The following is a 13,378-nucleotide window of genomic DNA, read 5'->3' as shown; positions in this document are numbered from 1 at the left end:
ATCAAGCACTCTAGCTCTTAAATCATGCTCCCAGACTTGTGTGTTTCAGTGTATTTTCCAAATAGAGTCTTATATTTTCCAGGTGCATTCTCTACCATAATCTGAAATCCTCCTGGGTTAGTATCACATCACCACACCCAGCATTAATATTTATTTTTTAAATAAAGGATAATTTTGTGCCATCATATTATGTATTTTTATGTTCAACTAAGGGAAAATTTGATGAGTGAATTTTTTAAAGCTTTTTTTGTTGTTGTTGTTGGTCATGGGGCTTGAACTCCACTTTGACACTGTCCCTCAGCTTTTCAAGGCTAATGCTCTACCACTTGAGCCACAGTTCCACTCCCTAAAGCTTTGAAATTTGAGCACTTTAAGTTAAAACTTTGATATCAATACCTTATTATAGAGTACATGTTATGCCATATTGTACATATACCATATATGACATCTATATATATAGTATATATATATATATATATATATGTATATATATAGACTTCACACAAGATTAAGTAACCTTATATTAGAAGATTCATTTTCTATCATGTTTTGGTAAAATAAATCACCATCATTCAAATGAGAACGTGAAAATTCAAATCAACTTATAGTCTATTAAGACACTGACTACATTTGATATCCTAGCCAAAGTTTCTAAAACTGTAATCTTCAAGTTCTTATATCATTAAAAGGCAGGATCCTGAGTCTCATATGTTATCTACTGCACTAGAATCTTTTAGCTAAATTTGAGGATCTAGTTAACAAGCATTATGGGAATCTTAAGAAAGCTCAACTTAAATTACAAGTGCATAACCATTCCTAATTCAAAGAGCCAGGCATGAACAAATAGATAAAATCCTTACAAAACTCATTAAATTCTGTAAGTTCTGGCACGTAGACCAATATCAACATTCATCCCACCATTTGTACTCCCTAAGTAAAAATATCATAAGAAGTCTTTCCTTTGGAAACAATTTTTCCATTTTTCCTGAGTGTAGATTAATTCAAGGATGGCTTATGATAAGGGCTAGTAAAAGTGTATACATGGAACATGTCAGAGTGGAGCACTCAACCCCTTCGGCCATCAACAAAATCAGTCATGCTGTCTTTTTAAGAACTGTTGATGATGAGCTGTGTTATGTTGAGTAGAAAAACTGAGTGAGATCAACTTCCATATACTCCATTCATGACCCCATCTCCTCTAATTTTCTACTGTTAATCTTCCATCTGTGAGATACATTTGTTTCAAATGAAGAATCAATATTAATACTTTATTAACTCAAATGTGAACTAAAGGGTTCACACTATGTGTTATGTCTCCTATGGGTTTCAACAAATGTATAAACTATGTATAACATCACTGTGTCATACAGAATCATTACTGTATCATCTCCTAAACATTCGCATTTTACCTCTCTCTTCCAAAGACCTTGACAATTTTAATCTTTTTGTTTTCTTCATAGTTTTGCCTCTTCGAGAATATGTGGACTATATATAACTATATATAACTTTTATTGGTGTCTTTCAGACAATATTTATTTAAGGTTTCTTATTAGCTATTTCTTAAAGAGCTTATTTTTAAAGCATTGAATAATATTTCATTTTAGGGATGAACCATGGTTTTATAATCTATCTACCTTCTAAGATACCTTTGGTGGTTCGATATTTGGAAAAATATAAATAAAGTTGCTGTAAGCATTTGGGGAAAGATTTTTTTATGTAGAGATTAGTTTGAAATTAATTTGGGCAAATATCAAAGAAATTACTACTGTTTGATATCATATGATTTATTTTCTGAGAAATTACCACTGTCTCCTAAACTGGCTATGCATTTGCATTTTTAGCAATAATTGTAAAGAATTATTACTCATATCCTCAGCAGTTTTGATGTTAGAAGTATTTTGTATTCTTCCATACCAGTAGGTGGGTAACAGTATACTACTGTTTTAATTTGAAATTCCTAATGACATATGATGTTGAACATATATCTATATGCTTAATTACCATCTGCATGTCTTCCTTGTGAGGTTTCTATTCAGATCTTTGGTCTACTTATTTTTATTGGTTTACTTTCTTATTGTTGAGTTTAAGAACTTTTATTACTTTGGATATCATCTATGTGTTTTACAACTAATTTCTCTCAGCCTAGTGCTTGTCTTTTCATTTCATTTTCTTATATTTTACAACTCTGAGTTTGGAAAATCAATATCCATCTATAGGGAACATCAGAGATCCTATTTCTTTTTTTTTGGGGGGGGGGGAAGGTCCAGTCGTAGAGCCTGAACTCAGGGCCTGGGCGCTGTCCCTCAGCTCTTCAGCTCAAGGCTGGCACTCTACCACTTGAGCCACAGTGCCACTCCCGGCCTTTTTTTTTTTTTGCTCATGTGGTGCTGAGGAATCGAACCCAGGGCCTCAGGCATGCAAAGCAAACGCTCTACCACTGAGCCACCTTCCCAGACCCAGAGATCCTATTTCTTTAGGTGCATCTGAAAGCAATCTTCTACTTTCTCTCAATGCATCAGTGTACAATTATATATCTCTACATATATATATATCTATATAATGCCATATATAACTATACTTAGTAGTAATAAAACTATATATAATTTTTTATAAAATTAATTATTCCATGTCAGTCTAGTTGCAAATTTCTTTGTAGAAAATACAAACTTATTCCTGGCACTTAATTTCAAGCATTCCAAACACTGCTATTTACTTAGTAATTAATGTCTATCAAATATAAATTTTATTTTAATTTTCCTTTCATTAAAAAGGGATTATATGTTTTATATTATTAATACTGTGCTATAGCAATTATGATAATAATACAATTTTAACTAATTCATTTCAGTAAAGTTTTTGGATAAATGCTGTTTAATATGAATATTTCAATGATCTATTACTAGAATTATTCATGATACAAATACAAATATTTGTAATAGTTGCATACATGTGGTATAATCTGTAACAAATATAAATTATATATAACACATAATATGATAGTATAATAGTTGATAAAATTGATTTTTTACAAAATAATATGAAAACTTCTTGCCAATATGACATAAATTTTAAGGAACAAATATTGAATCATACAAATCCCAATTTCAGATCATTTTAATATCACTGAATTTAATGATTTCATTTGTATTTTATACAGCTATTTTTAGATTTATAAAAAGATATCTATTATTAGTAATAAATGTAGAAAAATTAAAAACTTGTGTGTTTAAGGGGATATTAAATCCAAATTTGAGAGATAATCTTCATCATAATTCAATGCTTCTTTTTTCATTTGTATAGCTGCCTGTATTTTTAGCTTTAATCAAAAAGATATATAATATTAGCAAAAAAAGTGTATGAGCTAAATACCAGGGTTATTATTCAGAGTTGGGATTCATGACTTGAGAATTTTTTAGAAAGGAAATCCTCTAAGTTATCTAATTCTTATTGTTTTAAAGCAAATCTCACAAGAAAGATAACTGAATTAACTATTGGTAAAGAAAAACAGACAATATTAATATAGTGACTTTAATTTAATTTAATGACTTAGGTTTTTAAAATTGGCACAGTGATTCTTGATGAAATATGCTAAACTCCTCTTTCATCTTGGTAAAGACAGATTTGTTTGTGTGTAGATACACAAAATGGGAAGAGGGGCTCGGCTAGACATGTCAGCATTCCATGTGAAGAAAGTAGGCTTGGGCTTTTATCAAGTCCAGAGACTGGAAACTGATGTAAATTTGAGTGATTGTGAAATGTGTAGTTCCACAAGAAGGTCTTAGGTGAAGAGGCAAACTGCGCAATCTGGTGTTTCTCAAACTTTATGAGGTACATTTAGATTCCAGAGAATTATTCCTTCTGCATTTATTCCTGACAATGTCTATGTGACAATTTAATCTCTGTCAGTAACATCTCTAATGCTCAGAGAAAGACTTTTATTGTCTTTTTTTGAACATTCTACAACTGTTGTAAATCCATGTTATCCACCATGAAAATTCTTACAGAGCTGACATTTAGTTATTATATTTCTGTACCATTCTTACATCTCCAACTAATGAGTTTAACTAAATTTCTACTAAAGTGTATGCAACCTGATAATAAGAAACTTGTTTCTTTATGTTTTGGCTAATTAAAGAAGAATGGGTCTCTTAATAGAGAACTATGTCAGGCTTCAAATAACTATTCGTTTTCTAAATATATCTATATTTTCACTTCTTTAGAGACAGAAATTCTTGAGAGTAAATTAGAATGTATAAAAGTCTTCTAAGTACAAATGACAAAATTCTCTGGCCTCATTTGAAATTCCTTAAGACCAATGTTCAATGTCTTGTAAAAAGTAAATATATCAAGAAGTTTAGGAAGTGCAACAAATTTCCCCCAAACCTGCTGACTTAAACAACTCCATCATCTTATTCTCTCTGAAAATTCTATAGGCTGACTTAATTGAAGTAAGCAGTTCTTCTGATGTTGACTAAAGCTGCAGTCTCATGAGCCTTTATTGAACTGCCCAAGCCCAGGTTATTCATTCACATGTCTGATGATCTAGCATGGACATGTGAGAGGCAAGTTTGGCTGTGATGCTAGGATGAGGGAACTTTTCTTTCCATACTATTTTAGGGTCTCTCCATTTTGACTTCGCTTTACTGTCATCTATCTATGTATATGTGTCTGTAATAAGGTATTCACTTTCTATGTGCTCAACTAGGAATACTCAAAGTGTAAAAAAGAATCAAAGTTTTCTAGTTTTTCCTGATGCAAAAATTCTTGTTTTATTAAAATTGTTACAAGTCTGTGTGTATGTGTGTGTGTGTGTGTGTGTGTGTGTGTGTGTGTGTGCGTGCGTGTGTTGTACTACGGTTTGACCTCAGAACCTTGCCATTACTAGACTGGCACTCTATCATTTGAGCTATAACCGACTCTTTGGTTTCATTGCCTTTCAAATTGGGTCTTACATTTTTCCTGGGCTGACCTGGACTGTTTTCCTCCTATTTATGTTTCCTGTCTAGCTGGCACACCACTGTATGCACAATTTTTATTGGTTAAGATGGGGTCTGGCAAATGGTGTCCTTGGATAAAACTTTCCTCCTCCTGATCTCAGCCTGTTTTCACCATGTCCAGACTTTTTAAAAATCATAGCTATACATGTAATGACATGACTCATCTGAGAAAAAAATAAACTCTCATTTAGATTTTTCAGATTTTTAATGTAATTTTCAAACTATTTATATATTATACATATTAGTGATTTCATTTAGACATTTTCATGCAAGTGTATATTATATTTTATTGGAATCATTCCTCCCAACTAGCCCCTCTTAACCACTCTTGGTCCCCTTTACCAGTAGTACCAGTAGGCTTAGTTCATCTTCTTAGTTTCTATAATGAGATAAAGAATGTGATAATTTTCTTTCTGAATCTGATTTGTTTCACTAGTAAAAATGATGACATCTAGTTCCGTGCATTTTCTTGTAAGAAACATTATTCCATTTTATTGTATATGACTAATGCTCCATTTTTCTCAGGCCTTCTTACTTTCAGAGACTTCTTAACTATTGTCTATACCTAGTATTCTCACCTCAGTCATAATCTATTATCTAAAACAAATTATTCTGTTGTTCCAGAAGCTTACAAAGAAATAAGACAAAGAATTGAGATACATGTTGTTTTGTGCTTTTGATCGTCAATAAATTATGAATTCTATGCCTTCATTATTCAATTTTAAGTCAGGATTAGTTGTAGTACTTAATATGTAGAATTGTTATAAGGACAAATAAAATAGTCTTTAGAAGAGATCTGGAATTTTGTAAAAACTATCAAGTGCTAAAGTGTCTGGTTCAATTAATAATTAAAGATAGAATGTATTCACCAAATAGTAACTCAAGAATTTCCAGTTCTCAGTTGCATATGAGGAGGATAGATATAGCCACTCCATCCTTACAACATACTAAAACAACCTCCAAAAATGGAAAAATAAAAAACTCTACTTAGGTTTCTAGAGAAATTAAGTAAGGGTCAAACCATTGTCCTTCAAACTGGGGCAACAGACAGAGATCCATAGATGTCTCAGAACCATAAATATGGCAAGAATTGCAATTATCAGACAGAACACCGATTTATTTGGTTATTTGTATGCCAACACTGGGGCTTGAACTCAGGGCCTCATGATCTCACATGTTCTCACACAGTTTTTCACTAGAACTCTAGTACGTGCGCCAGGCCTCCAGACAAGAAATTTAAAATATGTTTAATATATACAAGGCTCTAATAGAAAATAGACAATCTGAAAGAATAGAAGAATAAACTAAGAAGGCAATGGAATTCTAGGAGATTATCCAAAAGATCTCTAACAAGAGATCTCAAACACTATAAAAGAAATGAATGCATTTGATTATTAAACTGGATATGAGTATGGAGTGAATTTCCAAGTTTGATGATATATTAATAGAAACTTCCAAATTATTTTTTCATGGTCAATTGATTTAATAGTTTATTCAAAACAATAATAGCAGTAGACTGATACTTGTCAGCTACTCTATTCGACTACAGCAGAATACATAGTTTAATCAAATTTACATAAAACATTCATTTATGAAGACAGACCAAATTCTGGGTAATAAATTCAGATATCAGTTGCAGGTGACTCATATATAGACAAAAGTCCTTATAATTCCTTTTACCTTATACTAAAAAAAATCTTATTCCAAAATATACCTCTTCTTTGTTAAACCAGAATTTACTGAATGCTCAAAACCTGAAACTACATATATTGAATTTTTGAACTATTCTCGATTGATTTTAGATGGTATGATATAAATTTGAAGTCTTTTTTTTTTTTTTTTTTTGGGTCCGGTCGTGGGGCCTGAACTCTGGGCCTGGGCGCTGTCCCTCAGCTCTTCAGCTCAAGGCTAGCGCTCTACCACTTGAGCCACAGCGCCACTTCCGGATTTTATTCTTTTTGCTTATGTGGTGCTGAGGAATCGAACCCAGGGCCTTAGGCATGCAAGGCAAGCACTCTACCACTGAGCCACCTTCCCAGCCCCAAATTTGAAGTCTTATAAGCAGTCTTGTCCACATATTAAAAATATTACATATTTATACCTGTGTTCTTGATTATGTCAGTATTCACCTCTACCAATATTTACTTACTAGTACAGAAAGAAACCTGTTATTACCTAGTAATAATAATAATAGCAATAAGTAATAATAATAAAAGAAATTCCAGAATAGAATATTGTATCAGGTCAAAGCTATCCAAAAACATGTAAATAACTGAAGGTAATAACCATAACATAGTATTTTTCAGTTTGAACAGAATTTAGAGAATGCTTCATTTACTGAAACTATTCAGAGACATATAGTTCATAATTCAAATCATTGTAAAAAATGTGTATTTTTCTTATTCTGTTTTAAACTACCTCATGCAAAATTTTCATTTCATATTATTTACAGAATAACAAAAATGTTAAGCATCACAGAATACCTTTGAATCAGACTGTGGCAATTATGAGCCAAAGTAAGTACTGCAAAATGTGGAAAGTTGAAACCATTTTAAATGACAACTTCTTTCCAGCTATAGCTTCTTATCAAGTGGTGCCGATTTTACACATGATCCAAAAAAAAGGAATCTAGTTACCTTTGTTCATGTTACATTGAGGTAACTTTACAACCAATTTTATGAAATGTATACATAAATGTCTAAATATCAAGTAAAAAATAATTATATATGAAATTCAAAATGCAGATATAGTTTAACATATTGCATGAAGTGTTCGGGTCAAAAAATCAATAAGCCTTTGTTAGTTTCTAACTATTAAATACTAAGTTTTAAATTATACATAATAATCAAACTATAAATTATGTCTATCAAATAAATGATACCAAAGATTACTCACCTAAATCCCAATTTTCTATTTAAAAATATTTGTGAGAGGTACATGAATAAGGGCTACGTAAGGTTCAAGTTAAGAAATATCAAAATTAAAAACTAAGATGTAAAAAATATTTATCATATTGATTTATTTTCTAAACATTACATACAATAAATTTTGAAAAGAAATTTTAGATTTTTCACTCATTAACTGGACATTTTAAGTAATGTGAACATGAATGCATGACTTTCAGTAAAAAAGTTTTACATTTCATGGTCTCCGTTGAAGTACTTAGTCTATAGCATTATAAATGAAATTTTCAATATTGTACACCAGAATTATCAAGGAATTTGCTAAGACATTTGCATATAAATAAAAATGGTGATAGAAACAGAAATGAATTCGGGATAACCACAAGTTTTTTTAACACAGTCAATAGTATCATTAAGCAGTTACGTTTTTAAATACTTTTTATTTGGACAACAAATGTATTCAGTCAACCTTCTGATGAAAATTGTAATGATTTTATATCACAGATAAAATAGGTTTGTTTGTTTTGTAGTACTGTCATCACACATGTTAGAAAATATACATGTTTGGCGCCAAATATACCACAAAGTTATATGTCCAATAAATGTTTTATAAAAATACTAGGGGAAAAAAGCATTTAGTAGAAAACCATGTATCCTGGCAAATAACAATAGAATAGGCTTCTAAGTTCATATAAGTACTGAAATGGATAGAAATTATGCTTTCAGAACCCATCCCTCCATGGTTTCAAATGACAAAAATAAAAACAAAGAACAAAAAAATAAAGAAAGTCATTTGGAAAGAAAGAGTCAGAATTCATTTATATTCATGACATTTCTTTTGCCTTAAGTGTACTGGGTTTTTTTTAACATTTAGAAGGCTATCACATGTTCAGAAAAATAAAATTCTTTCATAAGGCACCAACTTTGCTTCTTCCATACTTGCAGACTTTAAAAGCATAATTCACTACCCAAATTAAAAGGTGGTGACTCAAAAGATGGAAATAAAATAATTCAAACCAAAATATCTTCACAAAACCATCTACAGGGAAATCACACCTTCTAATTTGAGTAGCACAACAAATATTTGATTCTTCTAGTCCAAATAGTCCTTCATTCACATTCAAATCCATAGTCTGACTGTCTAAAGCATGCCCTAATACATTTCTATAAAATAAACTATTATAACTAGTAACATTGTATTTACTTACCAATTGATATTGTTTAGCCCCTTGCCCTTTACCCTCTAAATTAATAACAATGACTTTCTGCTATTATTTGTCAATGTTGACATTTGAAAAAAAACTATTACCAAAAACTAGAGAGAAATTAGAAGTCTAGAAGCAGTAAGAGAGTGAAGCATTTTTGTCTATATTGTTGTAAGGTGAAAAGGGTAAGTCCCCTCAGCAGGGTACAATGAAGGAAAAAAAATACATACTTAAGATATAAATTGAGGGCCAGGAATATCTGTCATCCCACCTACTCAAGAGGCAGAAAGGATCACAGTCTGACGCCAGCACAAGAAAAAAAAATAAAGATTAGGAAAACCCCATCTTAAGAATTAAGCCAGCCTAGGGGCTGGGAAGGTGGCTCAGTGGTAGAGTGCTTGTCTTGCATGCATGAGGCCCTGGGTTCGATTCCTCAGCACCACATAAGCAAAAAGAAAAAAGCCGGAAGTGGCGCTGTGGCTCAAGTGGTAGAACGCTAGCTTTGAGCTGAAGAGCTGAGGGACAGCGCCCAGGCCCATAGTTCAGGCCCCAGGACCGGACCCCCCCCCCCCCCAAAAAAAAAAGAATTAATCCAGCCTCATGGTTCACAACTGTCTTTAGATGATGCATAGGTCAAAGGACTCCAATGTGAGGCGGGCATGTGAGGCGGGCCGTAGGCAAAAAGTGAGAATCTTATCAGAAAAATAACTGAAGAAAATTTGGCTAAAGCTATAGTTCAAATAAATGGTTAAGCACCTACCTAGCAAGCCTAAGACCCTGCACTCAAACCCTGGTAACTGTAATTAAGAACTAAATTGGGGAGTGGAGGGAGGAGAGGAAATTGAGAACAGACAGAGGAAACAACTGCAAATCAAAGTAAGTTCAGCATGTCAGGAAGAGGAGGAGGTGAAAAAGAAACAATACACAGCAAGAATGAAATACTGGATTCAAGAAGAGCCCTAGCACTGCTTGCTCAGGTCAAGTACCCTTCCTAAATGCATAACCTTCTCCTTTTGCATTTGCATTTTTATGATGAATGGTAGCCAAATTAAAATGTGCTTGTCTCAAACTATTGGGAAAAAAAGTCATATTTATGGCTAGTGTAACAAAATCCAAACTAGTTGGCATTAGCTGCACATGAGAAGAAGGCATCTTCACTGGTGATGGAAATTCTTTAACATGATTGTGGTGATTTTAGGACAGTGAGTCACCAAAACTCATTAAAGTGCTCTCTGAACACAGCTAATGTTAACAGAATAAAACTATATTTCTACAAATCTATTTTTAAACATCCATCCTACCCTTCTTTTTGGTAATTCACCAAACACTCTTTGTTTCCTCCAAGAAAGAAAATATACTATTTTCCAACTGACTTTAGTATAATTTGCTAGATGTCTGTGGGGGGTGGGGAGCTCACTCAGGGTGCTGTCCTTGGTCTCTTTTGTGCTCAAGGCTAGCACTCTACCACTTGAATTACAGCTCTAACAAGGTGAAGTGAAAATGAAAATGTAACAAAATGATAAATTTCATATAGTAGCTACAGCTTTACTTGTATATTTTTCATGGCTAACTGGAGATAAGAGTCTCACAAACTTTCCTGCCCAAATTGGTTTTGAAATGCAATCCACAGATCTCAGCCTTAGAGTAGCTAGGATTACAGGCATAAGTCACCAAAGCCCAGCTGGATAACCTTTTTAAATAGGGAATCAGACTAACATTTCTACTGAGCTTGATTTGTGTAATGGTTTTAGTTCTTAGTTGGATGGCAAATTTTCTCTTAGAAAATAATACTCTGAATAATAACTGGCAAATTCTCTGTGGTAAATTCTCTGGCAAAATAATACTCCGATAGCATAAGTCTATTTAACCATCCATAATGCATACATTAAATGTAATTTTTAAGTTTATATTCATTTTATTACACCGAATATAAAAATAAAATTTCTAGATATTGTAGTTCCTATAGTAACAGCCAAGAAAATTTGAAATCATTCAAGATAGTATTTTTTTATGCTTACAAATTAATGAAAATTTAACCAGGTGAATTAGCTCACAGTTGTAACACTACCTGGAAGGTAGTGTTTGTGAAGGTAGTGTTTGTGAATATTGGAGTTAAGCCAGCCTGGGACTAAAAGTGAATGAGATCCAAACTCAACAAATAAAAGGTTTAGGATGGTAGCATGAGACTAGTATCACAGTTATGTGGAAAGCATAGCTTTCCACATAGGCATAGGTATATTTACTTCCAGCACATTTTATGTGAGCAATGAAGTCATACTGGGAAAAATAATATGCATGCTTATGGTCATTTTTCCTAGATCCAAAAAATGGTCTACTTATACTTTCATATAAGTCTATCACTTTGAAAGTTCTTTTTACTATCTGAAATTTATTATTTGGTTACTTTTTCCTTTTCATTTCACATTGTTAGATTGTGAAATACCCCATTCAAGCCCTATTAACCTTTTGAAATCTCAATCTACCCTTATCGTTGAGTGTCAATTTCAGCTATATGCTGACAAATTAGAGCTATATCTATAATCAGATCTCTCTCCTGAACTCCAAACTTATACATAAAATGCACACAGATATCTTCACACACAAATTTCTGCTACATATGTATAGCCAAATTAAAAATTTGCCCTACTAGGGCTGGGAAGGTGGCTCAGTGGTAGAGCACTTGCCTTGCATGCCTGAGGCCCTGGGTTCGATTCGCCAGCACCACATAAGCAAAAAGAAAAAAAAAATCCGGAAGTGGCGCTATGGCTCAAGTGGTAGAGCGCTAGCCTTGAGCTGAAGAGCTGAGGGACAGCACCCAGGCCCAGAGTTCAGGCCCCATGACCGGACTCAAAAAAAAAAAAAAAAATTGCCCTACTACTCCACAAACCTTCCCCATACTTAGCTTTCCTCATCTAACCAACTGTCTTCAGACAGTCATTTTTTACTCCTCTCTCTCTCTCACACAGTTCACAGCCATTCAAAAAATATGTGGGTTTTTCAACATGTATCCAGAATTTGAGCAAATTCTTACCATCCCCACTATTACCACTTCATCCCCACCTTTAATTCTGTCTGTATTATTTCAGTATAGCCTTTCTAATTCTCTCTTCTATATTTCTCTGTATTGGTAGTCACATCTCCAAGTGATCCTTTCAAATATTAGAAAAGTCCTGTCAAAGTCCATGAGAGTTTTATCTCCAATTAACCTCCAAAAAGCTGGAAGTGAAGTTGTGGCTCAACTGGTAGAGTGCTAGTCTTGATGCAAAAAGCTAAGGGACAGTGACCAGGCTCTGAATTCAAGCTTAGTACTGGCACAAAGGAAACAAAACGCAACTCTGTAATGCACCTCTGCATTTTATGAAAATAATTTACTGCTTTTTTATTTCAGGGGAAAATAACAAGGTCAAGATTTTATAGGTTTTACTTACAAACAGTGTATCTATAGGGCCTTGACTGCCTGTGTTCCTAGAACAGGCTAATGAAAGCTTCTCAAACAAATCAAACCATACTGGCTGGTAGAACAATACTAGGCTTTGGACGGAAATAATCTTACTTAACTACTGGGTTCCTTATAAACTGTAATACCGTAAATAAGTTACTAATTCTTCTAATTCCATTGTCTTATGTATAAAGATGAAGAAGTTAACCAGTAGCCCTGGTTACAAACTTGCTGTCTTCAAGAAAAATAACTATAATTAGCTAATGAAAATACATCTTCAAAGGCTGACTTTTCCCCCAAGAATAATACTGAATGTTCTAGATTAATATAGACATATAAAAGAAAGTCGGGAATGCAAAATAACTAAAATGTGAGAGAAGTGCTTGCACTTCGGAGCGGTGTGTGGCGCACTAAAGTTTCAAGCGCCAGACCTCAACTGCCTCGAGGCAGCACAGGTGTTTCAATATTTAGACTGTGTGCCTGGACCTGGGCTGGGAAAACTGGAAGCTCTGAATGACACCTGGGGGTGAAAGAAAGGGACCAGAACTTCTTGGGAATTGCTCCTGACTACAACACATCTCCAGTGTGCACCAACCACCTTGGACAAGAAAGCTGGGCTCGGGGTCGTGGTTTCAGCTTCCCCCTCACAGGTTCCAGCCCATCTCTCCCGACTAGAACCACTCACCGGGTCAACGGGGCTGTAAGGCCTTCTTAGCTGGAAAAACTGCACCCAGACCCTGCACAGACCCACAAATCCCTAGGTGGCCATCTGCTCCCGAGTTCGTTGCTAAGGAAACGGGGCAAGCGTCCGCCTCACCCCATCAGGCCTCTCTA

At 33.9% G+C, this 13,378-nt stretch overlaps 1 protein-coding gene across 1 annotated transcript in view; it reads right to left on the bottom strand.

Annotated features, from left to right (window-relative positions):
- The window catches only part of Lrriq3 (leucine rich repeats and IQ motif containing 3), an 86,285-nt gene extending 72,914 nt beyond the window's left edge, over positions 1-13,371 (bottom strand). The window contains exon 1 of the mRNA XM_042681381.1: positions 13,230-13,371. The gene's annotated coding sequence lies outside the window, so the exon portion shown is untranslated. The remainder of the gene's footprint in view (positions 1-13,229) is intronic.
- Positions 13,372-13,378: the final 7 nt, after the last annotated feature.

This window comes from Dipodomys spectabilis, unplaced genomic scaffold (genome assembly GCF_019054845.1).
Source record: "Dipodomys spectabilis isolate Male_0828 unplaced genomic scaffold, ASM1905484v1 ptg000002l, whole genome shotgun sequence".
Lineage (NCBI taxonomy): Eukaryota > Metazoa > Chordata > Mammalia > Rodentia > Heteromyidae > Dipodomys > Dipodomys spectabilis.
This window is presented reverse-complemented; position numbering and strand designations above follow the sequence as displayed.